The sequence below is a fragment of the Agelaius phoeniceus genome, chromosome 1 (genome assembly GCF_051311805.1).
Source record: "Agelaius phoeniceus isolate bAgePho1 chromosome 1, bAgePho1.hap1, whole genome shotgun sequence".
Classification (NCBI taxonomy): Eukaryota; Metazoa; Chordata; class Aves; order Passeriformes; family Icteridae; genus Agelaius; species Agelaius phoeniceus.
This window is the reverse complement of record NC_135265.1, coordinates 91,633,630-91,661,490: the sequence shown is the minus strand read 5'-3', so window position 1 is coordinate 91,661,490 and position 27,861 is coordinate 91,633,630. Positions and strand designations below refer to the sequence as shown.

General features: G+C 36.2%; 1 long non-coding RNA gene across 1 annotated transcript; it reads left to right on the top strand.

Annotated features, from left to right (window-relative positions):
• The first annotated feature begins 3,385 nt into the window (after window positions 1-3,385).
• Window positions 3,386-24,656, top strand: LOC143695906 (uncharacterized). The gene is made up of 5 exons (XR_013185358.1): window positions 3,386-3,565; window positions 3,685-3,819; window positions 22,167-22,294; window positions 23,319-23,414; window positions 24,364-24,656. It is a non-coding gene; the product is annotated as an uncharacterized LOC143695906 (long non-coding RNA).
• Window positions 24,657-27,861: the final 3,205 nt, after the last annotated feature.

Sequence of the window (27,861 nt, the reverse complement as noted above, 5' to 3'; positions counted from 1 at the left end):
AAGGAGGGGGAAAATTACTGAAACCAATGACTTTTGATTAATTTAAGATTTCAAAATCAAGAATTTTGCGGGATTGTTAATAAAACTTCTTTTTTAAGGAAGTGGGGGAAAGGGAAAGTCCCACTGACTATTATAGTCTAGAAAAGCTTATCTTTATAGGAGCTTTAGTGTCAAAGTTTCACATGGTTTCCTGACTGGGATGAAACATGTTCTTCTAGACTCTGTAGAAGAGATTGCAAGAGCCTTGGAGTTTTTAAAGGAAATTTTGAGATGTGTGCAAAATGTAGTTAGCAAGCCTAGTTGCCACCTAGTTTAATTGCTGACAATTTTGGTTTATATGCTCTTTTTTTTTTCCAGTCAAGGTCTGGTAAGAAAATCAGTCAAGTGGTTTAGAATGAGAAATAACAGCATGATTAGAAAGCCCAGTAAATCAAAACCTCCCACACAAATACTCAGTAAAATTAGCTGAACTATAGTATTAATATTTGTCATGGTACCTGTGGGTTGATAGGAAATTGTATTCTGAATCCTAATTACAAAAAGTCTGCAAAAGAAAACAAAGCTCTGAGCAACTCAAATTTGCATTTGAACAAGTGAAAGTCAAATCAATTTGACTCGATATTTTTAAAAACAGATTTTACTTGGTTTGTTACCATTTTAATTTTTTCCCATACTTGGTGCTAATCAGGCATGACAAATAGGCTCACCTTTGAACACGCTTTGCACTAATAATGTCATAAAGTAACTCCCTTTAATTGGTACCTCAGGCTACTCTCATCAAACAAGCTCATAAAAAGAAACTAGTGACAGCTTTCACTTCTGCTAGATTTATGAAATACTTCTCATTTATGCCCAGACTCTTTGTGTTTGCATTGCTACTCTAGGCCTGACCTTTGATCAAAGAAGCAATATATTTTTTTGCTCCACAACAAACTTGCACCATCACTTCCACTGAGACATTTATTCTTGCAGTGCATGGCTATTGTGAAAACTTTGCACTTAGAAATAAAAAGGGCAGTCGCTTTACAGTCAGGGTTACAGTTCACTATAATGTGGCAAATATGTTTTAAAGACAGATGCATAATTTTAATTTTATAATTTATTCTACAGTTGATATTTTCTTCTTCACAGATTGTATAAGCAAAGACTCTCATATGTGCTCATTATTCAAAACTATTCACCCGATAACTTGTGTGGAAAATTCTTGTCTTGGTCTGTAGCTCATTCTCAAGGATCTCATTGTGAATATTTGATCATGGAAATTCCAGCTCAGTGACTCATCACCTAAATCATATGGTATGCTTCTGCCAGGATGGAGGAACACAGCCCTTAATTTTCTACTTAATGATTCAGAAAGTGGTGAGCACTTGTCCTCTGAAAGTCAAGGCCCTTTATCAAATACCAGAACTCCAAGTCTTATCTTAGTCATTGGTTTTAGCAGATGTTGGAGGCAATAGCCTGTAAATGCAGATTCAAAATTCGGGGTTTTTTAACTATTGGATTTTAAATTAGATACTTTGATGGATGCACTTATTTTATGTTCTTCTTTTCTGGCAAGTATTCAAGGAACCTAACAGATAGGAATGAAATTATTAAAAGTGTGTTTCTGCAAAACATAGGATCTATAGTAGCAGAAATTCTTGCTAATATCCAGTAATACATAGGAATTGAATTCTGAAAATAATGAAAAAAAGTTTATTTTCATCTTTTTACTACATAACTGCACAGTCTATACTGTAACTGTTGGAGCATTATCTATAATTGGAGTAGCTCACAGTGGAATTTCTGACCTTGATTAGTATCAAATTGCAGAGAATATCTAGATTTTACTTTCTGGATTTTATATGAACACTCTTGTCATCATTAAAGAACACTAATTCTTCTAATGATAATTTGTTTTATGATGTAATTTTGTGTGGACTGCCTTTTTGCCTTTTGCCTGCATAAGTATTTTCTCTTAGTAATGAATATTGTTAAGCTAAGCATAGATTTATTAGTTTTAAATGAATATATTTTATTTGATCAGTCCATAATGCCTTGATATTAGATTAATTTGTCCTTTTCCAAGCCAATTTGTCAGAGGTTTTTCATCACAGCATAGAATTTAGAACAAATGGATTCAGCAATCAGAGATGTTTACAGTTCATAGAAATGTGCATTAGGAATGTGTTTGGAGTATAACTATGCATCCATTTATAATTTGCTCAGGTCTTTTTAGGTGACTTTCCTGTATTTCAGGCTCTCTGGATAGATAGGGACCTAAGTTAGTACACTATGAACAGTATCAGAAGGGAGTTAATGATTCTCAGAGTCCTAGTTCTTCCTCTTTTCCCTCATTATTATAGCAGTGAGAAAGTTATTTTAGTATTTTCTAATTTACCTATCCATCTACCCTTCTCCTGACAGTCTGTACAGATCAGTTCAACTTCGGTGATACATAAATGCGACTCTATTAACCTCTTTAGGAAAAGACAGTCCCTGTCAAATGCATAAATGCACTATCAAAATGACAGGTCGGATACCGTTCTGAATGTTGTTTATAGCATTTTATTTACCACTGATGACTTCTATTTTATAGACTACCTGGCGCTGCTATACTCTTATTTACTAGGTGGATAAACTGTACATCCATAAAATTTAGACCTAGTTTTAAGCAGAATACATGTATATGGTTAAATTATGCTATGAACCAAGGAATTTTAGACAGTCTGCAATAATGTAAAAAGCATTTATTAACTCTTTCTGAGGAACATGTGTATTTGAATAGATATTTTTGTCATGTTCTAAAGGCCACAGTGTTCAGAAAGAACAAGATTAAAAGATTTTGCTTAAATTTGAAACATCTAGTTGAATTTTAATCATCTTTGGAGAGAAGGTGACATAGTGGCTTTAAAATAATATAAAAATATCTTCTAAGCTACTTGCTATTCAGCATTCATATAGATTTTTTTATTCTTCCTTTCCTTTTATGTAAAATGCTGTCACTTTCCTAGTTTATACCTGATAAAAATTTCAAGCAATACTTATCCATTTTTGGACTATGTGCAAAAAAATTTGCAAACCAGTCAGGTACTGATACCAGATATGGCAGTAGACACATTTGGGAAAAAAATCCTCTCAATAATGCCACAAAATATTATTTCCTAATGTGCTCTGAGGTTTCAAAATTCAGCCATCCAAATATGTGAAAAGTCAGTGTGGAATAGAAATATCTAGTTTTTCATACTGAAAAATTCAAAATATGCAGTTAAATAACAGTTGCCCTTAGCTAGATGAATTCATTTGAATAAGTTCTTTCTCAGATCCAATAATTCCCAAGTGGGGTTTTTGGTCTATTTGATTTATGATAGATTTAGTGAAAAGAGTGGAATAACTTAACAAATTATTTCTTCCTTTTTCTAATCATTTCCTTGCTCAGTGTTATATGACATTGTCTATTTTCCATTGATCAGCACCGTTTTCACACGTGGGGCCTGTCCTCACCTTCTAGCAAATGGATGAGAGCCACTGAGGGCAGGATGGCGAAGAGCTTCTGCTTTGGATCAGGGGAAAGGACAAATTTCAGGTATAAATTCTTATCACAGGAAGTAGTGCCTGTACATATCAGTAGAGAAGGTGTATGGCAAGCAGCTTGAAAGTGACCTAAGTGGTTACTTCCATTTACTAATGTCATTTGCCTCCCAGGGCTGCTTTCTAAAGAAAGAGAGGATGGGAAGGGACTGCTAAACATGAAGAAACTTCCTGGAAAGCCACCAGACTGGAAAAGAGGTATTTTTGCCTGAATCTATCCTGCTTCACTAAGCCAAATGGCTTGAAAAGGTATATTGTACTCTGACGTTTTCCTGTTCTAATTTATTCAGTTGACATCGGAAATGTGATAAAGAAACCAGTCAAGGATGCCTTGCTTTGTAAACAATGCAATAGCCAAGTGCCATTAAGGATTTAGAATTAGAAGGTAGTGCACCAATTTCTTGTCTCAATTAAGAGGCACTGTTCCTGCAGTGAAATCTCAGTCTTACATATACAAAGAACTAAATTTATGCTAATTTAAAGTATTTCTCTAAATTGCGCCAGGTGAAAAGGGATGTTCTAAAATTAATATACTAAAAACCTGTTTTTCAGACATGATTCAGTAGAGATTTATTATGAAAGTAGGATATTTGGAACGTGAAGTTAAGGTAAAATCTTTCCCATTTCCTTCCCTTATTGAAACTTTCCAGAATCAGTTTTTCTGCTGGGGCAGATGGTTCCTTAACTGCAGGGCTGATGCTGCTTCTAATCACAGGGGAAAAGTTTTTTGAAGTAAAAAATCCACCAAATAGATGGTGAACATTAAAAAAAAAAGATGTTTTCCAACATTCTGATGTGACTGCAGGACAGCGACAAAGAAAGAAGTCAGTATGGATGGGACTGACCTAATTCCTCTGATTGAGGAGGAAGGATTTGATAGAAATGTTCATAGATTTCCATCTTTCCCTCTTTTATGGCAGTGTGCAACTACAGGTGTGTCTTCTGCACCTTAGTAGCTGCAGAAACTACCTGAAGGAGAAATTCCTTTCTTCTAAAGCTAATGTGATCTAGTTTTCAGGTGGTATCCAGAAACAGCATGTTTGCTCTTTGATGTTTTTAAATTACATGCACTTTAAGTAATGCTTTCAAACTTCTTAATTGTAAGAATTCTCGCCTTAAGTGTCTAAAAATTGTTTGGCTTTGATGAATGCAAATGTGATAAAAACCTTAAAATATGTTAGCTTTCAGAACTGCCATAACCTTTCTTAAATGCTGCTTGCAGTGAATATGAATAATTTTAATACATCTAAATGTATAGTGTGCTGTTAAAAAAGGTGGTCTTCATAAAGTTTCACATGATAATTTCAGCCTATGCTGCATCCTCACACTTGTCCATACAAGTGACAGAATTTACACAATTAAATCTATTTATTCCAGTGCAGTACTGTTAGGTTTCTGTATCAAAGCTACTCCTTTGTATCCATTATTTATAACTACTTTTTATCTTTTCTGTATTTGTGCTGTGTCATAAGAAAACTCAAAATACAGCTCTGAGTGCACCTAATTAAACAGAGAAACAAAATCTCATTGTTAAAAATGTGGGGTTTTTTTCTTTTTTTGCTCCTTCTGCTAATGGCAGATATTTTGAATTGTTTTTCTTGTTTTCCATCTCTGGTTGCCTACCAATGTTGAGGGAAGTGTCTTTGCCCAAAATTAAACTTTTTCTGAATGTGTTTTTAGGTTTATGAAAAAGACATGTCAAAAAACCCAAGACACACAGAACCTCTCAGAGTAAGGAAAATAATTGCTGGTAACTTGTCAGAATGCTTTTTTTTTTTTTTTTTTTTAAATGTGCAACCCCAGTAATAGTGTGAGGGAACAGATTTTTGTGGGTTTAGTATTTTTTGCTCAAAGCTTGTAGAAATTAATACCTTTGTCTCCGCAAGTGTCAAAACATTAATTTGTGTCAAGAACATATGCTTTCAGTACTTAAAACAAGCTTGCTTTTGTGCTGTTGCTCTGCCTTGTTAGCTCTTACACTTCGATTGTCTGGAAAGGTTGCCCCTCTCTACTCTACAGAAAAAGGGCTAGGCATAATTTTGCCATGGATTGAATGTGTGTAGCGAACAGTCATCCCTGGTGGAGAAAGGCTGAGCCTCCTGCCATTGTTCTCTTGACAAATAGTGAGTGTCCTCCCTTTCCACTGTCTGACCTTGACTAATTGTGGAGAATTGGTGCAGCTGTCCTTGGCTTATTCTGAGCTGCAACACAAGGGCATGTAAGAAACTTTAAGCTGCCATCATAAAACTCCAGTTTGAGGACTTCATCACAATGCGTAGTGCTCACTTGTTTTGTTGTGTGCTGTTTAGTTTGTTGCTGTTTTCTTCCTCTAAGAGCATGTTTTAGAGTCATGCAGTGTTTTCTTCTAACTTGCCCTTGTATGTATTTCAGAAATCTGTACCGAGAGGTTAGGGTAAGAGGGTATTTCTAAAATAGCTGGATAAAGTCACATGGAAAAATACTTATAAAACCATAAATTAAAAAAGTATATGGAAAATGAAGCTTACCTAGAAAGAGAGTGGAAAGGCATGTTTATACTTTTCTTTTTCCTTATTAACATCACAATCTATTGTTGCAAATTCTTTTGGTAGAAAGCTTCAGAATATTAACTTGGAAACTGAAGAATATAATCAGGAAAAGTACCATGTGCATATTAATACAGGGATAAAATTTTCTGGTGCTGCTTTTAAATATTAAGCCTAACTGAATATTTTAATTACTGTGTATACCAGAGCAAGCAAAGTATTCTTCCTGTTCAGGTAATTTTCCATAATACAGAAAATGGTTAAGCATATGTTGATAACAATATAATATGCAGTTAATGTACCTTGAAAATTTTACTAGAAATCTTCTGAAATTTTTTATTGTTTTATTTACTGAATTAGAGTGAAAATTGGTTTTGTGAAGAGGGAAAATTCAGTGTACCTACATCATTTTAAAGTCACACTCAGCTTTTAGTATTAAGGGTAAATGTACTCATGTTTGAATAGTATATGGGTCATATATTTGGGCAAATTCACATAGAAAGAACTACTGGCTTGATTTATTTAAAGCTGAACCTTGTTCAATAAAGTTCAGTTTTCAGCTACTGTGACTTTTCAGTCACACAGCTTCTTGGTGACAGATTCTTTTTATAGAATAAGCAGATTTCTATTTAAAAAATATCATACAGAAGTGAGGGGCCTTATTTGTCTGCCCAACATATAAGTCTCTCCAGAATAAAGAGAACTTCTTAGATTGTGTTGCTGCCAACAAGATTACTGTTCAAGGTAGGCTCATGAAAATGATTAGGAAAAACAAATAAAACCTCTTCTAGAAGATTTGCAGAAACCCAAATTTCAGATTAGGTGTCAAAATACTTTTTGAAGGAATGCAAATAGTAGATGAATTTTCAGAAGCGATGAGTTTTTGGTGGCTTACATCACCCTGGGTGTGTCTAAGTCACAAAAAGGTTGACAGTGTTAACAGCTTACCCCATGGACTGTTTTCCTGGATCTGCTTCAAAGAGTGTGATTTACCAGAATGGGTAAATCACACTCCTTGTGTGATTTGTGTGATAAATGACAAAATTTTGGTCATGAGATTTCTCTTCCACAAATACTCTGCCATTGTTACCTGTGATGACAGGCAAATCAAGTGTTCTGCTTGGCATGTTGCTTACTGCAAGGAGAGAGTGGCAACACATGGCCTAAAGTACTGCAAGGAGACATTTCAAACATGATTGTTTCAGGTTCCTGGTAATGTGCTAGAAAACAGGATTCCCTTTAACCTCCCCCATGTCTCTGCTACTCAGACCTGTGCTGGGACAGCCTTTAGTACCACCTTGTGACCTGCTTAAAACATTTTCAGGGAAAATAAAATTTAGGAAATACCTAGCCTGAATTTAACTTGGTAGTCTCATGGCAATGTGGTACAACTGTGACGAGCAAGTCTTTCCTTTGTTTGTACTGAAGGCATGATGGCCATTTTTCTCCTCACCCTTCATAAGAGCTTTCTGATGACCTTGATCCCTCCCTAACTTTCTGTGTAATGGATGTAACAACCTCATATTACCTGACAGCCTATTTTTGACCTCTGAAAATTATTAGGCCTTGAAATTTGGAGCAAGCCATCTTGAGAAATACATTGCCAGATGTTGAAGGTGATAGTCACATTTTAATAGCCCATATGTAGAAAACAAAGCTTGTTTTAAATCCTATCACATCAACAAAATAAAAATAAAATATGCATAAATAAAATTGGTGTCACTGGTGACTATCCCTCAGAAGCAGTCATATACCAGGGCTCTGGTAAAGCCATGCTGCTGGAGGTGAACTGACAGCCTAGGGCCAGTCTGAGGTGTGGAACCTCCAAGATCTCAAACTCCAAACTAGCTACCCAGCAGACAGATAAACCCTGTGGCCCTGGTTGTAGGTCCCAGCTACAAAGTCCTTCATCAACAATGCCAGTTTAAGTCCTGCTTGAAGCTACAGGGTATAGGTTTTGCATAGCAGCATGCTTCCTTCCTGCTTGTGTCAGCACAGATGTTGCAGGAGGGGACTAGCTCAGGGACCTGTTAGAAGCTCAGTGAGCTATTCTTCTATATAGAAGAATATTATCCATTTTATATAGAGTAAAAAAAAAATAAAAGGCTGCAATATGTTCAAAGACAAGGGATATTTTCAATCCTGTTCACACTGACAGTCTAGCAGTTGCAAAGGCACTGCTGGGGCACGTGGGTGTGTTGTACATGGATAGTAATTGGAAGGTGTTCTGAAGAAGGAATTTTTAATCCAATGTAGTGGCCAAACAGTTTATTCTGTGAAATGCACACACTGGATGGTTTTAACTGTCAGTGATTTAGATTTTCTTTTGTCTTTAGATTAGAACATGATTAGTAAGATGCCATTGTTGTGCTTCTGTCTTCATGTACTGTGTGGATCTTGATTTCAAGCACAGAGAAACAAGCTGACTCTGAGGAAAGTATGCAAGGACAAAACAGACAGTGTGGCCATTTTCTTTCCTTTTTCATTTCTTTCTGCCCGGCAGAGAACTAACATGTGGGAGAAACAGAAGAAGAGAGTGATAATATTTTGGTGTTTTGTTTAGGTATGCCTTTACATGCTTCTCAGCTGTGCCCAGCAGTGTAGTACTGGCTGAATGGTGCCTGATTCAGGCTCTCCTGAATGTCCATTCCCAGCAGTCTTAAAGATGTAAATAATCAAATGGGGCCTGCTGGCTTGGGTCTGGAAAATGGGAGTCCTTGGGATTCTTATAGCTTTCTATTCCTTCATAGAGGATATGGAAGCTTAAGAGAAGGAGTGCTTCTAAGAAAACTTGCAGGTCTAAAATAAGTGTCTCTTCTGCTCCTTTTCCCCTGGGTATCTATTCACTAGTTCTTTTCATTCCTCCATTTTGTAATATTCCCTCTCCTCTCCAGTCAGAGGGGTCAGCAGGTATTTTTTCAGCTTTTCTAAACTCTCACTTCCACAGGAAAGAAAATAGAATCACTGGAGACGTAAACCAGACCAGCAGTGAGAGCAGGTTGTGGGCAATGTTGGAACAGCTACTGTATTTTACAATTTGGCACAATAGAAATAAAAAAGCTTTTTAAAAATTAACCCAATTTAAATGCAGGTTTTCTGTTGCCTGACTCATAAAAGATAGTTTAATATACTAGTAACTTGCCTGCTTCTGTTCTGAGTGCTTGGCTTCACTTGTGAGGAGTATAGAGCAGGACTACAATCTTTGCAGGGCTTCAGACAGCCTCCCCAGATACTCTAGATATATTGGGAAGTACTGGTGGATAATGTTCTGTAGCTAAATTCTGGTTTTGTGTTGAATAACCCTCCTGAATTCTGACTGTACCTTATATGCATGTGTTCTTTATGTCTGGAAACACAGCCAGAATGGCTTTCAGAATGTGGCACAGAAGTTGAAAACCTGAAGAGCTTAATTTTTTATTTAGGAATGAACACTAGCATTAATTAGTTAGGCCTTGAATAAAATAACAGGTTTTGTGAGCTTATCATGCAGCTGGGCACATCTAAACTCTCCTATCCTAAGTGTTTTGGAGCAGCTTTATTTATTTATCAAGCAGAAGTGAGAATCAGGAAGATCACATCTTTTCTTGGCGTTACACTGCCTGCAGTGTTTATGGCATCCTATGCACAAAGACAGATATGCATACAAAAGTAGGGATAGCATGCAAAGGATTACAGACGAGCTAGCTAAACTGTTTGATTTTTTTATGGACAGGCACATGACAGGACATGACTTTAGCACAATGAATCTATTTCTTAAAATCCTATGCAACAAATTCACTAGAAATTCAAATAAAGTATTGCCTTTGCTTTCAAATAGAAGAGGGATTGGCATATTTAGATTTTATGCTTCTAAGTTCTCTTCAGGAAAACAAAGCATCAAACAGAATTGGAGTGCAATTTTTCTGAGTAGGAGGACAGTGCTGCTCAGAGACAGAAGACAAATTATTATGTGTCTGGTTTCTGCAAATCTTGCTTCACGGGAATTGTAAAAGCCAAGTGCTGAGGAAGACATGCAAGGGTTAATATAATTTCCATTCCAGCGAGTTTTGCTTGCCATTATTTTCTTTTTCTTTTCTCCCTTTTAACTGATTCATAGCATAAAATCTTCCTGGACACCTAATTATCAAGCCAGCTCACAGTCACAGCTGTCTGCTTGGAGAACCCATTAGATGCAGCAGTTGAAGCCTCCATAATTCCCCAAACTTCCCGGTTGTGAATATTAAGAAAAGATTTTTACATGTCATATGCAATTCGGAGGTGGTGTGAATGGCGTTGGAAATGACGAGCTCTGAATGCTTGTCCATCACTCCATTCACTGGTTACAGGTGGTCTCATTTTCCACTTTCAGATATCGGCTAGCTATGACAGCAGGCACTTAATTTGCATGTTCGACAGACAACAAACGGCCCTGTGCATGTCAAAATAGGTGGTGATGCGTGACAGTTCCTACACAATACTGTCTCCTCTTTGCTTGACCTTCGACCTCCCTGCATGTCTTCTTTCACAATCAGAAAAAAATGCACTTTTCGGCTTTGGAATAAATTTGATACCAAATTGATTATTTTCCTTTCTTCTTTTTATTCTTCTTTTTCCTCCTCCTCCACTTTTCAAGTATGCATGCATCCAGGCTTTCATCTTAACGGCTACAAAACTCTGCCAGAAGAGTCTCATAAAATTTAAAAATACGCAAGCAGTCAGAACAGGAAGCGCCTTGTTAAAATTCATTGTAGTTAAATTGCTTGAAAGTTCTTTGTAAATGCAAATGTAACCTTTAAAAGAGAGCTTAAGTTGGGTTAATATTTGTTAAAAATAAGATTTTTTAAAAAAATCACAGAAGTGTTTTATATTCATTTTTTCCCCAGGCTGTATATCCATCTTTATATGTGTAAGTTGAGTAGTTTAGTATGCACTTCATCAAAACATTCCTCCAGTATTTTTATGGCTGCTGTGACTTGTACTACTGCTAAGTAACAAGAATTAGTCTTCTAGCATCATTAGAAGCACACTTTGAGTTTTATTTAAGCTAAAATGCTAAGAAGTGATTAAAGTGCAAAAATGTTTAAATGATGGCAACACTGTGCACTTTACTGTGTTATTCAGTGTTTGGTTCCTGGAAGTTGCAGCTTTTTGGGTGTGCTCCCTCCTGGTTAAATCATATTAAAAGGAAAACTAAGATGAGGTGGATTCAAGCACCACTCATCATTACAGAGTTCAACCAAGCACCTGAATTTTAATTCCAAAGATACATGTTCCCCCTTGTCTAACCAAGAATGACCATAATCCTCTCACAGATCTTATCTGAGCTGCAGCTCTTGTTTTAATTAAGAATTAAAGCATGACAGCAGATAATCACACCTCTGGGGTGTTACAAGACTTGAGATGTGGTTGTGTACCCAATACCCAAGGGTGTGATTATTCTGTGATAACCCCACCCCTAATGAGTCATCCTGTCCAGGCCTCAGTAATGGGCAAAGCACTGTTGCTGTTGGCTTCAAGCTGGATCAGCAGCGCACAGTGGGCTGATCATAGCTGATAATGGACTAGTGTGTCTTTTCTGTTGTTTTGCAATGTCTCACCTTTGGGAGAGAGTATTCTCATGAGAAGACTTAGCAAGTTGTAGGCATTCCTTCCCCCACCAGAGTAAAATCTCTTTCATGAAGCAGCACCTGGTGAAATTTAATGGATATGGAAATCCAGTATTAATTTGAGATATCAGATGGTTGCTTTGATGTGTAGCTGAAGTGCTTACAGTGTTACCTTAGTGAGCTTGTTCTGTCTTTCTTGTCGTTCCATAACAACTTTGCTGTCAGTTTGGATGGTGGCTGAAGCCACCAGACCAGCTAATGCTCCTCAGGAGCATTGAAATACTTGAACATAATTGACTGGTTAAGAGCTTAGGCCATAAAGACAATTTACATGTGAAGTTAGTTATTGGATAGAGCAGGGCAATTCTTTCACTAAAATGTATTTCTATGAGTAATGTTAATCATGACATTGGCAGGTGGGCTCAGAGCCATGTTTTAGGTATTGACTCCCCTAAACCCTAGGTGGGAAATGAGGCAATCAGTGCTGAGACATGAGGCAGCTCCAGCTTTTGGCTCCAAATGGTGCTGTGACAGAGCTGCATCACAGCACCTGTTCTGTGTGGTTCAGCTGGTGTGTGCAAACACTGATTTCCTTTCAAGAGGAAGGTTTGTCAGGAAGATAAAAATGAAAGGGAAGGAAAGATGACCATGTTTCCTGTCAGGCACATTGTCTGCTAATAGCTCAGGAAGGCATTTTAGTCTTTACCTTTAGTCTTTACCTCTATCCACTGGCATCAGCAGAGACACCAACTGAGGAAACAACTGTTTTGCTTAGAGGGAAACAGTTGTTTAAGCTGGGCTGCTCTTCGATGACATTAACTAGTTGACTGAACTGCCAGCTCTGCTCTAGTCCAGGAAGAGACTTATTTCTGAGGTTAAATCTTAGACTTTAATTTCTAATGACCGCTGAGGCTGCAGCAGTTTATGATGGGGAAAGTTTTGTGGAGGAATGGGGTCTGAGTCACCTGGAGTAGCTTGCTCTGGCCACTGTGAAAATAGAAAGGCTTGAGTTACAGTAGGTCACTTTCAAATATTTTATAAATTTTTTTTCATATGTCAAAGCATTGCTAAACAGTAAGATGATTGATCTGATCATGGATTTCTCAACAGACGTATCATAGGTGCCAATATCAGCTTAACAGGTTGTCCAAGAGCAGCTGATGCACAGGATATTGTAGACTGAGGTGGAGCTGAAGCATCTGCCCAGGTGGACATAAGCCAGGAGTCTAGTTTCTCATGGGACTTACAAAATGAGGCTCAGAGCTCTGCTAATGGATCCCCAACTTCTGCATCTGACTTCTTGCATCCAGTCAGGTCAGAGCACAAGCAAAGGAGGGAGACAAGCACGTGTTGTGCAGTATTCTATTTTAAGTGGATAAATTAGAGAATTATATCTTCCAAGAGGGCAAGGTAGATTCAGAGAAATCAGGGAGGGAAGAGGGATGGAGCCAGCTTTGAAACCATGGAAGATACTTTATTTTTCTCCCCTCTCTCTTCCCATCCTAAAGTAACCTAGCCAAAGTTGAACAATATGCAGCATTAGATGAAATAAAACTGAGAGGAATGTGCAACAGCTCACGCTCTGTCAGTTGTGGTTTTTTTATGCATTTGTTTTTGGCATGAATCCTGGCATGCTCTAGATGGATACTCAGCTTTCCCATTAGAAATTTGCACCCCTATTTTTAAGAATTGGTAATGAAAAATTGGAGCTTAAGTGAAGCCCCAAAGAAGAGAGGAATTGCTTTTCCAGAAATTGCTTCCAACATTGTTTGATGACTAACTTATTTGTTTATGAAATTGTATTTCTTCCTTGATTTTTGTGAAAAAATAGACCGAACACGCATCTATCCAACCCTTACTTGGGTGACCATTGCTTGTAGATCTGCCTTTACATATAATATCCTGGCTTGTCATTTCTCATCCTTGCTTGGGAATAAGCAAGTAATGAAGGCACAGGTTTTTTTAGGATTTTAGCATTGGAGCATTTGAGCTGATGAGTTGTGCAAATGTTTCTGGATGTCTGAGGATGTAAGGTAATTAATTTTTCAAAACTATGGGTAACTCAGACCTTATAATTTTAAATGGAAAGAGAACTGCAAAGATAAACTTACTGTTGTTAACTCAGTAGAAAGTGATATAGTAAAGCAATAGGAACCAAGAGTAGTCTAGTTTATTTTCTCAGATCTCAGGAGGGTAGATATAAGGCTTGAAAGTTATTGGTAATCTTTCTGTAGCAAAAAGACACCTTTATAGCAATGTTGCATTTGTTACCACCTAGTGCACTGAAATACAACATTTTATAGCATTCCATTGCCCCTGAATATATTTATATGTGATTGCTTTTCATTGTGCAGTTTTCATGTTCATTAAAAGAGGGTAAATTTTATGGTCTACTTACTACAAATCTTTTTTTTTTTCCTTTTTTCTAATATAACTTCTCTGGTTAAATAAAGAGGAAAAGAAAACAGTTTGAGAATTGCTCTTGGATCCATGGGTGACATAGTTCCATCTACCTGTCTTCATCCTTTGAATTCCAGGATGAATTTCAATTAATGATTGATTGCTAAAAAGTCATTAAAATGTCTTTTGCTGTAAGTTTGTAATATTTCTTTTGGATTTCTTTTTAATTGTAATTGAATACTAAATTTAAATTAACAAATAGGAAATTTACAGTCTACTTACATACTAAATACAGTGCAGATTCTTCAATATGGAAGAGGAGGAAAGCAAGAGAGGCAACAACCATAACATCCAGAAAGAAAGCAAAGCAAGGCTTTGTTTTCATTCTGTTTTGTGAGAGCTGGTATTACACAAGTGTGACACAGATGCATCTTGTTTGAGGTTAGATTTTATGTTCCCCTTTCAGAGATCTGGAGTAGGCATTGTCTGATCAGCCTCTACCTCATTGGAGCATTTTATAGATCTTGAAAAGCTTTTTGTCAGTGAGAACAATCTCAAAAATTTCAACTTGCCTACAGCTTATTTCTGTATCAAAAGGAAAGATTGGGGTTTCTTTTTAGTTGCTCTAGCACAGTTGAGGTTTGTTCTCACTTGTTAAAATGATAAGATCATCTGCCCTTGTTTTTATTTGTATCTATGGTGTGAATGAAGGAAGTACTTCTGTTCCTCTTTCTTCTCTCCTCAAAGAATTTGACTTAGAAGCCCTGGAGCATCATGCTCAGGATATCAAATCTACTGTGCAACAGCCTTGGGAAACTGAATAAGACCCAGCATTTAAATAAGAAAACTAAACCATGCATAGGTGGGACTTATCTAACACACTTTAGATTCCTGTGTTAACTTTAAGTTCATTAAGCTCCTTCTGTAATCAGGAGATAGAATGTGATTTGTTTCAGGGAAGGATCAAAGAGACCTGGGGGAAATCTACCACTGTCATGTAAGAGAATGTAGAGCACTGTCTCCAACTAGATGCCAAAAATTCAGATGAAGTTAGGTCAGACAAGTTCTCTTGCACATACTTATTTTCAGCATACACAGATAGCACTCCTCTGTAACAAGAAAGTCCTGAACAGAGGATGTGAGAGGTGGAATCACATGTGATCATGGATTCACAGTAATTTGGCTTAGGTTGGAGATTCACATACAGGCCATGGGAGATGCAATCACAAAATGGTTAGTAAAAAGCAAGCAGCAGATTGTTGTAAGTTGCACTCTTAAAATACATCTTCTAAGGCTGTTATGATGTAAGAAAGACTGACGATGTCTTGATTATAATTTCCAGTGTATGTAGAGACAAAGGACTTTACCCTTTTCAGGTATGCTCCTTCAGGAATGGAAAAAGTGTTGCAGATTGCTCTTTCCAGCTTGACAGTGTTCTGACTGAAACTTGGTGCCCAACTAACTGAATTAGCATATGCAATTATAAGAGCCTTTCACCAGGGTGATGGTTCATATGCATGAACAATGAAGTCAGCTGCCAGATCAGCGCACTTCAGTGGAGCATTTCTGAACTTCATGTAAAAAGCACCTTGAGTTTCACCTATGGCCTTGTCATTTTGGGATTTCTCTTTGTTTGCCTGCTTTTTGAAATAGGGTCTCTCTCCTAATTTTGACAGTACATTTAGATGACCGCAGCTCTAGAGCTAACTGAAACTTAACTGAAGATATTCTGCTTTTCCTTTGTTTACTGTTTCTTGACTGTTGATGTTTCAGCTGTCAGCATACACATAGCATGAATATATTTTTGCTTTCAAAGTTTTGAAAAGGAGATAGAAACCTACTTCTGGTTTCATTCATTTATTTATTTTTTTAAGTGTGATATGGGATGACAAGTAGACCTTGTAAAAGTCAATCTGTGGTCAGCCACAGCTGAAAATGAAAAACCTTATGACTTCACTTGGCCATGATAATCCTACTGAGATAAACTTTAATTGCTCTGTACTACTAGTAGAGACTATACTATTGCTATTTCTATATTACTAGTGATCGTATTAATGACATGAATATAGTAATTCCACTCCCCAAATTTGGTAATCTGTTTGATAAACATTTCAGGAAGATTGTGAGCTTGTACAAAAAATTTAGAAAAGGTCTCTTTCTCGTACTTAGTGCTCTAAATTGTACAACTGAAAATTCTCATCAGTTTTAATTTTGACATTACTGTCTTGCCTGATACATTTCTTTGTGGGGTGTCATTAATTGAGTGTAATGGGTATTTCATTTAAACTTATGAATGCTATCTAAAATGCGAAAGTGGTTTTTATACTAATTATTTCCTGAATTTCTAAAATTTAAAAAAAAGAAGTGTACACTTTTCCCAGTGTCTCAGTGAAATAAAATGGAGAAATGGTGACATTTAAAGTTTTTTCTTTGCTTGTTTGTTTCTCTTTGTTTTATGGTTTTTTTAGAGACATCTTTTTGCACATTTATGAACCACTTGGAATAAACTAAAGCCTATTTTCTTATTGACTTTAGTAGAACAAAACCTTATTTCATATGTTTACTTCATATTTTCAGTCTAGCCGAGAATCAGTGAGAGCAATCATGAGCAGTCTAAAAATTGTTTGTCCTCTGGCTTCTAATAGAGAGCAACATAAGTGGTGAATTTTTCAAAATGAACAGGTTTATATAAACTCTACATCCTTATTTGCAAACCTGATCAGATAGAGAAAAGGTAGTGATGAGATTTTTTTTTTCCAGAGGTCATTCCTAACCACTTCCTTCCATGTCAGATTCAGACAGAAATCCAACCTTTCAGAGTTAATTTCTAGCTTAGTGATTTCAAGTAATCACCCAACCTTTTGATCTCAAACTCGCCTGCAGTATAGTTTGTCATAGCTGGGTCCTGATTTTAGAGGAAAGTTTTTGTGATTAGTCCCAAGATGCTGAAAATTGGTGAGCTCTGATTTCAACTTTGCCACCTCAAAGACTGTTGAAGTCAATTCCCCTTTTCACAGGTAGTGTTATATGATTAACTTCTTTATACCAAGACATGGAAGCTTACCTATGGGAAAGGCTTTTTTTTTTCTGCTCACCATTTTACATTGATGTAAATTTTAATATGATTTCGAAGTTCCCTCCTTTCCTTACATCAGCCAAGTAGTGAATTTCCATTTTTCCATGATATGTCAGACCTCATATATATGACCCAGGGCAGAATTTGAGCACCTGAGATGGGATCCATACACAAACTGTCTGTGGCACCGCGTCACCTCAGATTTAGATTTCCTCTGCTACGTGTCCACTTCTGTTCAGAGTGGAGTTCTTGACATTACCAGTAAACTCTTACTGGCACACAAGGGGCCTAAACTAGATTCATAAATCTCTGAGGTGACCATATGGCTGATGAAAAAATAATTTACTATTTAGTGATCTTGGTCCTGTAGCAAACAACTGTAGGAGATCTGAGAAGAAAAAAATAATCAAAATAATTAAGAGTCAAACAAATATCAGAAGAGAAAAAAATCCTACAACTCTCCTCTAGAACTTTTAGTGTGATTTCTTGCAGTTCTCTTGAGCAGTGAAACTGTATCACTGATAATTAATAGTTCTTCCATACCTGTTTCCACCTGCTTCTGCAGTTCCAGGATTAATTTTAACCCCCAGAGGCTATTGTGAAACAAAATTATTTTAAATTGTATTTAATTTTTAAAAGAGTAAACCATTTCCAAGGGGAAAGTTGAAATCTCTTTACATAAATATAAAATAAATCAGAGATCTTAAAACATCAGATATTTCATGCTGCTGATAGGTAACTCGTGTATCATGTGCGAAGCGGAAAGAAACAGTTTTTTGATTCTCGGTTTTATTTATTTGTGTCTTTTTCATTTTCATATGAAGTGCTGCTAATTTATAAGAAATTTGATGTCTTGTCTTATGGAAGGAATGCAGTAAACGCTTATCATTGTATCTCCCTTCACCCCTGCCTCTAGCCTCCTTTCTCCAAAGCTAAAATATGTGCTTTTATTAGAAAATATCAGTTGCAAATTCTGATATTAAAGTAATAAAGATAATTGTCTAATTTCTGCTGAAAGTATTAATAAAATATCCAGAAGCTCAAAGCAGGGTTATAGTTTTCAGGGCATTTTTAATAATTAATGGCTTAATGATAACAGAGACAGTAGTGTTGCAGACATCTCCATGATCTCAGCTTATAAAAGTGTTTTCTGTAGCAATCCTGAATCATTGTTATGTTGAACTGTGGGACAGATGGACAAAATTTTTATTACATACCAAATGTAGAAAAAGAAAAATGGTTGCAAAATTTAAAGGCATCATAAAATTGGTCCAGACACAATTCTGGCCAATTATATGTTGTGTTCAACAGGAAAGAAAACCAAAACAAAACAGAGGGTGAGCTGTTAGATGACTGAAAATATCATAAACATTAGTAGGTTACAGGTGCTATCCCTTACAATCTTATAGGATAACTTTGTAACCCTGCTTTTGTTTGTTTGTTTCAATTTGTGCTTTGCGCTTCTAATTTTTGTCAGACCAAGCTGGGTCTTTTGTGCCTCTTATAAGCAAAATTCAGACTGAGAATATATTGAATTTTTGGGGATGAAGAATCTTGATTTAGGCATAAGTTAAAAGTTAGACCACTTGATCTCTTCCTTGAAATGAAAATACCAAAAACACTACATAGGAGAAAACTCAACTGCTTTTGTTTTCCTACAACACAAATTGAAAAAGTATCTTTGAAATAGAAGAATTCACATCTGGAGAAAAGAGATGGGCCAGATAAAACCCCAAACCATTTCAATAATTAGATTTTGGTGAAAAGAATAATGAAAATCTTTGTTTTATCCTTTTCTTTTCTGTCCTTACCATCTGCAGCTTTTTCAAGTCTTAGTTTAGGTTTTATACTTCAGACTGAGATTGTGTTGATTGTAATTAAAAGAATAAATTAAAGCAAGACCATAAACTTAGCTACTTGCAATCCTTAAATTACTGTTAGCCTATAAAAATACTGTAAGGACAGACTTTTTCTTCAATGCTAACATTCATGAGCCTTGATTGTACCTACAAAATAAACAAAATGGAAGAAAATTGAAGTGCATGCACTTAAAGCTATGAAATTATTCCAGAATGTTTTTTACTAAATCAGCTATATAAATGGCAGCATTATTTTTTACATATTTTAAAAATTATTTTAGTTCTTCTTCTGTTACTCAGATTAAAATATTTGAACTGAATGGTATATATTATATTATGCAATAAAATAATTCTTAATTTGGCTTTGTCTGGAAGCTAAGCAGTTATAAGTTTTTGGAAATCTCAATTAAAGAATGAAACTCAAAATTAGCATTTTGAACCTCAAAGCAGCTAGATGAATATTCTCCTAAATATGTGTGTAAAAATAAATTGGAAGGGATTGTTGTAAAACCATGCAAAAAGATCACTTAACAGCTAGAATAATTTCATCTGAGATCAGAAAAAATATTAGGAATTGCCAACTGAATCAATCTGCACTTGAAAATATATGTAAACTTTAACTATAATGTTTTGTACTATTATAGGGCAATACAGAGCTGTTCTTAAAACCATAGTGCATGAAGTAGTGGGAGTAAGTGTAGAATTTGCACACACTGGGGTCTCTTCAGCAATACTTTTGAACAGTAACTGGGGAGATAGGCTGATTTTTATCCTAGAAAAAAAATCTCATTTTTCAGATAAGTAGAGCATCATCTGCAGAGTGGGTCAGTGTGGAATGCCAGGGTGGGGTGGAGAGGAGTTCAAGTAGTAAGAGTGTTGTGAAAACAAGAAATTACCAAATATTTGCAGCCTTGACTCCAGACACCTGGTGGGAGCCTGATTTGTCTTGTTCACTCCTGGAGTGAAAGGAGGCCAGGTAAGTTCTGGAGGCCAAATAGTTCTCAGCAATTTACATGGCAACTCCCTGTCTTACATGAAAATAACTTCAAGCTTGCTTTCTGTTTCTGTGTCATGTTGATACCTGCATTTTGATTATAGTGTACCATGACAAGGCTGAAATCTGAATTATCAAAAGGTACAATACTTCAAGGCTTTGCTCTTTCCAATCCCTTTTTGTCAAGCAATCTGTATCATCTTTCTCATCTCCTGAACCACACCCTTGCTGGAGCTGGTTACCTGCTGCTGTTTCCTGATTGTAGTTGTGGTTTTCACTACTATTTGTTGGATATGTCAAAACTACATAAACTTAATTTGTTTGTGCAGCTCACCTCTTAATATGCCCTTTCATAAACCCAGTTAAACAAACATAATTTCAGCTTTTTGATCTCTTATCTTGTCTAATCCTAAATACTTTGTCTTCATATAAATTTGGTAAAGAGCTTTCTTTCATTCTTAGTCTTGAATATTCCACTCCTTTGCTGCTGCTGTCATTCACTGTGATTTTTTTTTTAAATTTCATTGAAGATTGTTACATGACCACCCTGTTCTTTTCTATTTGTAGTTCTTTGTGCACAAATATTGTGTTCTGAGATAGTACTACCTTTTAGAAACTTGCTTTTCACATGATGCCATTCTTTCTGCACTTGAAATTCTGCAATGCTGCACCCTTAAGAATGGATTGTTTGTCTTGTTTGCCCAGGCTCAGCAGTATGCTTTTAGTGGAGAACATGCAATATTCTACAAAAACTACATTTATTTCCCATATTTTGTATGGGACTGGCAGGTAGCAAATGTGTACATAGTGTACATAGTCTCTCCAATCTGCTCCAACCTGCTATTCGCTATTAACTGTAAATAATCTGAACGGGTTACCTTTATACTAAATGATATAAGATGGTTTACAGAAACAGAAGAAAAAAGTTCTTTTAAAGTTCTGGTGATTGTCACTTAATTGGCAATATTTGGCTAGATGCACTTTGTGATTCTCACTTGTGGCTGCTAAAGATGCAAAGCTGGTTTTGCACCAATTCACAGGATTTCATCACAAAGGGTTTATCCAACAAGACTTGTTTGTTTTGCACTTAATCTTCAAAGTGTGAACATGGAATTTCCTGTGTGAGGGGATGAGGTCTGTGGTCCCTAGAACAAGGCTGCCCTGATATGAACTGAAGCCTCCCTGAGTATACCTCAGCAATTTGCATCTCTGTAACTCTTTTACTATGTCTGCACAAAACTTTACTTCCCTCATTATGTGGTTCCTACCAAAGAAAAGGAAAGTAGAGGTACTTCAGATACCTCCTTGGCATTGCTAATGAAACAACACTTGGCTGTGGCTTCTTCCTCCCAGTTGACTCAAAGGCTGTCAGCACTGCCTGTCAGCATTGCAGGAACAGTGGCTGTGTTTCAGCTTTGGCAGGTGTATTGTTGTGACACAGTGTCCAGCCAAACTGTCTTACCCACTCCTCTGATTCTGTTGTAATTGCAGTTTGCCAGTCCTTGGACACAGCCATGTGCACAGCCGGGCTCTCTGGGTAGGCAGGGCTGATGGATGATTTTGGCAAAGCTGTAGGGAAGAGGTGCATGCAGCAGGCTGTTGCTGTAGCTTTGTAATTTCTTTCTCTGCACTCTCTGCTGCAGGACTGCCTCTTACATGCCAGCAGTGGCTGAGAGACTACTTCATCATTTTGCTTCAGAGCATTTTGTTCTGTTTTGTTTTGTTTTATTTTGTGAAAGGCATCTAGGCAACATTTAACAAAAAGACCCCAAACTTAAAGGCTTGTTGCTTATAAATGTTTCTTATCATATATTATCTATTCAACACAGAAAGATTTTTGTTTAAATGCAGAAGGATTTTTTTGTTTGAAGGATGAGGCACATGTTTTTCTGCTTATCTGCATTGAATCAGAGTAGTGAAGAACTTTGTCTAATAATATTTTTGTGTTCTGGTGTCTGATATGAAAAAAGTATCAGGTGATCAGGCAGCTGTTTTCAGATGTCCTGCAGGACAAAATCTTGACTTACCCATTCTTCACCTTTGTTGCTAATTAAGATGTTGCTGAAGAAATTCTAGAGAAATAACTCTCTTTAATAATTTATATTCCCAGTTGACCATTCTAAATGAAAAGTTTCTTTATATACATTGTATTTGCAGAAAGGAGCAATGAAATAGTGGGTATGCCATCTGAAACAAATGTGGAAAACCAAGAAAAGTATATAAAGGAAAAAAGGCTTGGTAAAACTTACTTTTCCAAGAGAAAAGAATCTTAAAAAGAAGGAGAGGTAAATAAGAAACTGTAAAATGTTGTATTGTGAACTAAGAATTTGTGACAACTAGCCCAGCCACCATTGTTTCTGCAGATAAGAAGAATTTCAGAGGGTTGCTCTGTAGATTGGTTAGGAAGCTAGCATAAGAACTAGCTTTTAATTTTTTTTTCTTCAAAAATATGGGTTTTTTTAGATTCCATCAGGACAGCAATGTAAGTGTAACGTCAAATGTAGGAGGCATGTTTCAGGGAAAAAAAAAACAGTCCAGGGATGTGTTTCTAATGGTTATAATTTTAGGAAGAAAAATTAACTTAAATATTTGTTGTTGACAGCTAAAATATTGTTGTCTGCTTCCTACCCAGTTGTGCTGAATACAAAGAGATGAAATGCTACCATAAAACTATAAAATGGGAAAATCTCCCCCTCCCCCTCCCCCACTCCATTTCAAAGGGAACACTATGTTACCATGAATCAGAGCTGGTATAAGTAAATTATGGTGGAAGATGGAGTCTTCAGAGTTCATTTGCTTGAAAATAACGAGTGCCTACTTGTTGATCTGACTTTTTTTATATTGATATTGCACAATGAGTCATGTTTTACACTTTGGTAGTTGTGGCTCAGCACAAGAAAATTATTTGATCCTCATTTGCCATTAATTAACAGTTGTGCGTATATTCCTTGAAAATATATTTTTGTATTAATGTATATTTTATGTCTTTTCATTCTTTGATATTTTGTTGAATGTCAGTCTTCATTTTATTTAGCCTTAGTAGTTGCTTTGTGATGGAATTTTAGTTTTAAGCCTCTTCTAAGAGTGGATTACTTTGCTTTACTTTACATGTTTTAATGCCTTTCCTTAAATGTTTCCTCTTCTAAAAATAATTTGGAAGCAACTCCAGATATCTTCCTAGAAAATGGTTAGAACACAGTGCTATTCAAATACATTTATTTCTTTGTGTTCATTACAGGCTTGTATGTGTGTATAAAAGGTATTGTTAAACTTTGTTGCTTGTTAAACTTTGGCTGCTTTCATTTGCAGGCCTGAAGAAAGGTTTGTGTGCTTGAAAACCAGTCGGCTTTTTCAAATGCATCAGGCCATGTAATAAATGATGCTGCCACACAGCTTGGGGTGATGGTATCCTTTACTGCAAATGATACGAAAGTGGTGAAAACTACAGAGTAATGTACTTAAAAACAAAGCAATAAAGCAAAACTACTGAATATAGTTCAAGCTTATTTTCATAGTGGGCAACAGTGAGAACAATGAAGAAGTCAGAATGATGTAAACATAAAACATCAGCAATTGCTTCTGTTATAGAGCCAAACATTAAGGGGTTTTCCTTACTAAGTTCATTATAAAGTTTGAGACTTTACCCTTTTTTACAAAGAATGGCCTCCTGGACTATCTGTACATGACATTTTCTACATGCATTAGCCACTGAATTAACATCTTTTAATCAAAACAGACAAGAATAACTAGTGAGTTCTCTTTGGATATAAGTTCTCACTCTTCCTTATCAAGTGTGTTTTCCTCATCAATTCCCGTAAATCTGAAAATATGATGCATATATATATATATATCTACATATATATTACAACATCAAATTTTCATCAAGTAGATTCACATGTGTAAAAAGTGAATAACAAGTGAATCAGAAGTAACATAAATCAATAAATGAAGTGATTGAGAAGTGTTCTTGAAAACAAAATACTCAGAACTTTTAAAGTCTCAAGGCAAGCGATTTTGCCTGCCTCTGTATGGACAACTTCACAGTCTCAAGGTTTCTCAGGGGTTCAAAGTGACAAAAAATATCCATAATCTCTCAAAGAAAGATGTAGATTCCACCTTGAAAATATATACAGTGAGTTATAGATGTTACAGAAAACCAGATTTTCTACAGCTTCTAGTGTACAGAAGTCTGGATTTTATTTTTCAATGAACTGGACCCTTAGCTAGTAAAGAAAAGCAGTTTAAAATGTACTTTGGCAGCTTTAGTATGCTCAAAATGTACACTTATTGCCATATCATATCAAACACATTTGTAGCCTCTTTCACGCTAAACTTTTCTTAATGTGCTTTACAGAAACAGATCAACATATTAAAGGGACACTGTCAAGGCTGTTAGTCCTAAAAATTGACCTACTTTGACACCGATCCCATACTGAAGCTCTTACTTCTGAGGTTTGTTCTGTGTCCTTCTTCCTGGATAGCTGTTCTAGACAAAGGCTAGACATAAAAACATACATTCAAATAAAATTTGTTTCAAAAAAGGGAATTTTAGAAAATATGATGTCTTGGGAAAATTCTAATTTTATGATCTTTAGCAGTGTTTTTTTTTTAAGGTACAGGTATAATTGCTGTCAATGTCAAGAGGAGATTGCTAATATAATGTGTGACTCAGAGGGTTGAATGTTTATGTCTTGGCAGGTTGATAGATACAGAAGTGACCAAGATCTGTTGAAGTGCTGCATGGATTATGAAGTCCATTCAGCCCAAAAGTTTGTTCTGGCTCCTCAAATTTAATAGCCATCTTCCAAAAGATGGCTTGCATTTTCCTGGAGCAGGTATTCCCTCCTTTCCCCCAGATTAGGTACTATATTAAAATCATTTACTAATTAACCATTTAAAGTTTTGGTAGTGCCAGGAGCTTAGCTGTATTGGTTCAGTAAAACTATAATGCAACTCATTGCATGCCAGGCTGGTAAAATAACATCAAAGACTACTGAATTTATTGCCATGATAATCTTGATAAAATTCATCCTTTTCTCTAGTGATTTATATTCTTGGGAAACATTAATTAATAAAACCCCATAACCTTGGTACAAATTTCTGTAAAGAAATTCTATAAGTGGTGTGGTACCTCAGAAGTTCTGGGTTACACATGAATACCTAGCTCATGCTGTTTGCTAATTGTCAGTTAATGATATGCATCATAATGATAGGCATTCTGAAGTACAGAGCAGAGATACTTTTAAGTACAAAATGTACTGATCAACAAGATGTTGGACATGCATTTCAAAATCCAAAATTCATATTTCTATTCTGGGGAATTCAGTTACAAAAATCCAGTTCTGAGTACATGCCTGCACATGGCTGACATCTCATCCCTTCTCTATTTGTATTGGCTAGTAATATTAAGAAAAGAAATAACCCGAAACTGATGTTTTCATGACAACAGACCTGTTGTTTTTACAGGGAAGCTGACATTTGTAAAGTCTTGTGCCAAATTCCATGCCAAGTCCCACATTTCCCAGGAGGTGTGATCTGGCAGTGGTTTTGCTGGATCTATACCAAAAAGAGAATTTAACATCCTCTGGCAAATAATTTGCAAGCCAATGCTACTGGGAAGCAGGCAAGCAGTACATATTCATCTGCATTAAGTGGTTTAATGTATTTGATAGAGAAACATTTTATTCTGTTGTTCAGTCATACTGCTTCTCTGTCACACCTGTGTAGCTTACAGAAAGACTCATGCTTTGTTTCAAAAATCAAGTTCAAAGAAATAGAACAGCATTGCTATTTATTCTGCTACAGTATTTCTTCAGTGGCTCAATATCTAATAATGCTTCATGGTACTAATATTTGGGGATTTGGCTGTCATCAGAAATGAAGTTCTTACTGTAACAGAGATAGCATATTGAGAAGGTTATAGACTTGCACTTCATTTTGTAATGTCAGAAAAATTTGCTATGTTTGATTTTTTTCCTTTGCTCTCTTCTTTGGGGAATTAATTTCTACAACAAATGGACATTACTGTTGGATTTCAGAACTGATTCTGTGCAGTTTTCATGGACGCCTCTGGCTAGCTGAAGGCTGCCATCGTATAACTGAGCTACCGGGCACGCTACTTGGTTGGTCTGAACTCCCATTTTCCCCCTTCCCCTCAGGAAAATTCACCGAAGTTTGTATCCCTCCTGGCTAACCCCGTAGCTGTCTTAATAACCTGAAGCCTGTCCCCAGGCTACCTGTCTTGGTGCTTTCTCATCCTCTGTCTTGCAAACCCAAAAGTAGTTAATGTGACTTCAGCAGAGGGTCAGGATTACCTGCTGTCGGCTCTCTTCAGTGTTTCTGAGCTGCCTTTGGTCCTAACAGAGGCCTCTAGCAAAAGATGTGCCTGCTCTTTGCATGCTACTTCTGACAGTTCTTCTGTGTCCACCTGGAGTGTTGCTTATCACAGGGAAAGGGGAAAGTGATCAATACAGGGTTCAGATATAGTTACAGACCAAATATTTAATGCAAACCCAGCACTTCACTTAGTTTATCTCAGCATGAATAGAGTTGTGTGGCTGTTTATGGCACAAATGAGCATCGATGTATTATTTAGCTCCTGTTGCCACTTCTTTGAAAACCCTGGTGCATAGTCTCCATAATTTTCAGCACTTTATAATAAACTCTTATCTGAACAATTATTTGAAACTCAAATAACTGAAGGGCAGTTTTTGGAGATCGGTTTCCAGTTCTTTCCATTTATTATCTTTAATTTTTGTAACTCTCTATAAGTACTATAGCTATTATTATTTCCGTCTGTACTCTGATTTCTCCTGCTTTTTTCAAGATTTTCCAGAAAAACACTCTTGCCTCTTCCACATATCTGTAAACTATTTTGTAACCCCAATACTCTGCACATGAACTTTATAATATTTGTATTATATTTCTTAAGAAACCTCATGTCTGCAATTTAACCTTTTTTTTCTATCCTTTCAGACTATTTTGTCCTACAGCGATTGCAAAAGTTAATATTATATAAAACATTATATCTAAGAAATCTGTATTAGGGCAGAAGAGAGCAGGCTGTTTGGGTTCAAGCTTTGGTCTCTGGGTGTTGGGAAAATCATTGCTGCCATCAGCCCCACAACTGTATGATCACATGGGACCCTGTCACACCAACTTCCCTCAGCTACTGGTTCTCAGACCTGATCGCTACTGGAGAACCATAAGGTGCTTCACAAGGCAAGATATTTGCTTGTAGATTATTAAAACAAACAAACAAACAAAACCAGCCCACATTAAAACCAGGGAATAGTTAAGGTTGAAGGGAACTTTGGAAATTGCCTGGTGTAACATCCTGCTCAGGGTGTATATAACTTCAAGGTTAGCTCATGTTACTTCTCATGTTCTTCATATTTCTTGATTATATATACAGTTTATATGCATAGTGTTTTACATATATATATATTGTTTATCACACAGGTCTGTTCCAGAAAGACATAAGAATGCAGCCATACATTTCTAATGTACATGCATATATTGACACACCTATCAAACCATGGTGCATGAAACTATAAAATATAATTTAATATAATATAAATAAATTATTGGTTTACTCAGACTGTGAAAAATGATTACAATAATCCTGGATGTTACTGCTTTGACTAAGACTTTTCAGCTTATTTAGGCAATTTCCCTGCTCATTTCATGGCCTGAGGTCAATGTCCTTTACCTCAAAGGATTTACAAAATGTAGGGAATTGCATTTAATTACTTGTGTGTTATTTTTTCCTAATGCTTTCTGAGATTCATCAGTTAGTAATGATATTTCTCTTGTATTCTGTTTACTAATTTTTTATTTTAACTTTTTTTCA